The following is a 4,396-nucleotide window of genomic DNA, read 5'->3' on the forward strand; positions in this document are numbered from 1 at the left end:
AAATATTATTTATTTATCTTTTTAATAACTTAGGTACAAAGTGATAGGCACCATAATATTCACCTAACTAAAAATAGTAAAATACTGAAAAAAAAAATGATGCTGACGCAAAATTTAATTTTTCAGAGAAATAGGTCTAGCGTAGCGCGTGGCATGGTACATGAGGACAATAGAGGGCACATGCTCATGGAATATTGATATGGAATTGGAATGGATCTCACGCTCCTTTTACTCTCTTTATTCCGATCAACACGTTAATCCCCTTAGACCTTCAAAACCCTTCACCTCACACCCACCCCACTAACCATCTATATATATATATCAATCACAAAGGTTTTCTCGTCAACTACTATGTTGAAACCCACCGCGTTTAATTACTTTATACACAAATTAAACTAAACACACACACACTGCTACTACTATCCTATGAAGAATTCGAAGCAGCTTGCTAACATGTCTGGGGATGAAGGTGGTGATGCTGCTGATGCACCTAATAATAATAATAATCATAATCACACTTCATCTAATAATTGTGATGATGATAGCAACAATAACAAGAAGGTGTACAAAGGGGTGAGGAAGAGAAAGTGGGGGAAATGGGTATCTGAAATTAGGCTTCCAAATAGCCGCGAACGCATTTGGCTTGGCTCTTATGATTCTCCTGAAAAAGCTGCGCGTGCATTCGATGCTGCTCTTTATTGTCTCCGAGGTTGTCGAGCCAATTTCAATTTCCCCGACACTCCTTTCAACTTGAGCACCAGCGCCGCCGTTCATCATCATTCGCTTACTCATCAAGAAATTCAAGAGATTGCTGCTAGCTTTGCCCATTCTCAGGACCCACATCATGATCACCAACAAGAACAACCAAATAGCAATAACAATGATTCTTCATCAGTTGGATTGTTAGAATCCAAAGCTGATGCTGCTGTTGTATCTCAAGAGGAAGTGGACAACAACATGATGATGGATTGGACATTTTTGAAGGATTTGGGTGGTTCTTGTTCTGCTGATTGTGGGGGTGCTCTCTATTCTGATGAGTTGGACAGAATTGATCATCACTACTCGGGTGATGAATTGTTGTTCTCGGTACCAACTTTTCAGGATAATGTGGCTGATGATGACCCTTTTTTTAACCAATCATTCCTTTGGAATTGGAGCTTTTAATTCCTTTATTGTTCCAGTAAAAAATATTAGACAATATTATAATTTATTATTTTTAGTTATTAACTAAATCTTTTTAGTTTAATAATATAATAACATATTTTAATTATTTTACACTTTTAAATATTAATAGCTAATGAATAATCAAAAATAATAAATTCTGATAATCTTTTAGTATTTTTTTTTAAAAAAGTATGGAAAGCCAATAAATTTAGTGTACAATATGTATAATAGCGATAAAATTGAAATTAACATCAAATGATAAATAAATAATTAATTTTTAATAATTACCAATTTAAATTTCAAAATAAATAAGAATTTGCAAGAGTTATGTAAACCCTAAAAACAACCTTCTTCTCTCTTATCTGATGTGACTGTCTTCTCGCTCAGTCTCTTCCTCTCTCACCGGTGTCGCGCCGCCACAGATACCAGCCGCCATCGTCCATAGCTCTAGCTGATGCTGACGTGCGCACCACAAACGCCTAGCAACACCGTCGCGTCGGTAGTTTTCCCTCTCAACGTCGTCATTCCCGATGTATAGGGGACACACAAGTGTGTTGTTTTCATACGTCCATCACACCTCGCAATATCGTAAATGGAGACGCTCCCTTCACACACATTGCGTCCGTCGCACAGTCCAAGACCGCCATGGCCGCTGCCACCTTCAACGACGTTGCCTCCCCCTACAGTATAGGACCAAGATCAATGTAGGATAGCACAACAATAATTGTGCAAGTAATTAGTTTAGTCCATGATGCTCCATTTTTTGTACATGCAAATATAGCCCACTTTAAAAATGTCTTGTCTTGCGCGGTCAACTTGACTTTCTTGGATTTCACTTCCCTTACGTCTTCAAGGTATCTAATAAATACGTGGATGATTGTTTGATGGCCAGTAGAAGAGTTTCTAACGCTGGAGAGATGGGATGACTGATGAGGATGGGGTAGCAGACGGGTTGGGAGAGAGGATATTTGAGTAAATTCTATTAGTAAATTAGGGTTGGGATGGTTAATTTTTTAAAATAACTGATTGGGTTTCTTTTTTTTTATTATTGGACCAAATTTAAAATCCATTATACATATTGTCAAGATTTTTCATTGCCTCTTTAGCGGAATTTTTTTTTTATTATTCCAATCTCTCTCTAACTTCGTGGTGGGTCTTTTTTGCAACCATTTGAAAAAGAAAAATAACTCTATATGAACATATTTTCATATAAAAATAAGGGTAATTTACCTAAATAAAATTATTGGGAGAAATCTTTATTTAAATGTAATAATTATAATTTTTTTACTTGCATATTCTGATTCATTATTATGTAAACCGTGGTAATTTACTACGTTTTACTTTTTACAATAACAAGGACAGGTCAAGAGTCTCCATCCCAGTGTACATATGCCACAATGTATAAATTAAACAGGGAAAAGAAAGATCTCTAGGTTTTTTTCAAGTGCTAAATCATTCTACTACTAATTGATATAGGTATTTTCAGAAATATTGATGTTGTAATTATTTTAGTTGTTAATTTTAATTAATATTATATATATATATATATATATATTTTATAATTAAAATTCAACATTAAAATTATTAAAATATTTATATTTTAAAATATTTAATATTTTTAAATTATATATATATATATATATATATATATATATATATATATATATATATCCCCGCATGTATACTACATACACTCTCATTGATAGCTTTTGGCAATAAATATTTAAATATTATCAATAAACTATAATTCAAATAACATAATCTTTTTATATTTACTTAAAAATTGTAGATTCTAATTTTTTTTATTTTTGGTAAAATAAATAAATAAATAAATATTTAAATATGAAATTTTAATATTTTTATTTAGTTTTTAAATTTTACGAATGTAATGTATGTTGTTCTTAAAATAATTGTTGACACATACACACTAACAGAACACTGACATAAATGACTAAATGTTATGTTAGATTCTGTAAAATAATATTATTTTAATTTTAATGCTTAAATAGTCTAAAAATAACATTATAAATAATATTTATTAAAAAATTTTTTTCAAAAAAAGTGATATGGTGTTATTTTTAGACTATTTTAATATTAAAATAAAAATTATATCTTTTCACAAATTTTAGCATGACATCTGACTATCTACATACAAATATTTTATTAATATTTGTGTGCAAAATTATTCTAAAAACTAATGTAAGTTAAATTTGTAAATTTTATAAATTAAATAAAGATAATTAAAATTTTAAAAATTAAATTAAAATGCATATATAAATTCAAAGATCAAATTAAATATTAATTTTTTATACTTATTCAAATTAATATAATGTATATACAAAGATATATACTTTACCATAGATTATTGTGATCCTCTATATATTGCTACCTTTATTATGATTAAATATATATGAGTGGAGTGGCATAGTGCTTTTTCACTGTTAAAACTGTATAAACTATAAAGTAATTCATAAGTCTAACTTAGTTTTTTGGTGACTATAAGTCTAACTTAGTTTGTTATTTAGTGGCATTTTTCTTTTCAGAGAAAATAAACCAGTATTATTTTATTTAATTTAAAATTCATAATTTTATATATGTAATATGATGATATCTATAATTTAGTTATTTTAACAATAACGTAATTAAAGAATATAAAATAAAATAACTAATACCTAAATATATTAAATAAAATAATTTTAGATTATTTTAGACTTTTTTTATTGTCATCTAAAAATATATATTTGTTTTGTTTTTTTTTTCAGGGTGAAAAAAGTAACTTAATTTTTAAATTAGTCTATATGATTTTATCAAATTTATAGTCGAGTCTTTATACTTAAAAAATTATTAATTGGATTCCTATATAGTTATACTAATTTTAATTTTATAATTTCATTCTTGTCATTTTAAAAATATTTAATTTAGTAAAATATATTAAAGCATATTTGTTAGTGGTGTGAGATTGATAAAAATATTTTTGTAATGTTTATTATTAAAAAAATTTAATTACAAATTCAAAATTGATATAGAGACACAATTAGTTTTTTTTTTAAATATGAAAACTTAAAATTTTAAAAAATTATAAAAATTAATAGAATAATAAAAAAAGTAGCTAACATATGTCCAAAAAATATAAGTTAATATTACTAATCAAGAGAGTAATTATGGAAAATATGCAAAATTTAGTTTTCAATGCAAATATTGTGTATTTATTAAAATAAAAATGTTAAAATAT

At 27.7% G+C, this 4,396-nt stretch overlaps 1 pseudogene across 1 annotated transcript; it reads left to right on the forward strand.

Moving 5' to 3' along the window:
• The first annotated feature begins 354 nt into the window (after positions 1–354).
• LOC107622034 (ethylene-responsive transcription factor ERF017 pseudogene) lies at positions 355–1,270 on the forward strand (annotated as a pseudogene). The gene has a single exon (XR_015887316.1). The product of XR_015887316.1 is annotated as an ethylene-responsive transcription factor ERF017 pseudogene (transcript).
• The last annotated feature ends 3,126 nt before the right edge of the window (positions 1,271–4,396 follow it).

This window comes from Arachis ipaensis, chromosome B10 (genome assembly GCF_059453495.1).
Source record: "Arachis ipaensis isolate K30076 ecotype BB chromosome B10, ASM5945349v1, whole genome shotgun sequence".
Classification (NCBI taxonomy): domain Eukaryota; kingdom Viridiplantae; phylum Streptophyta; class Magnoliopsida; order Fabales; family Fabaceae; genus Arachis; species Arachis ipaensis.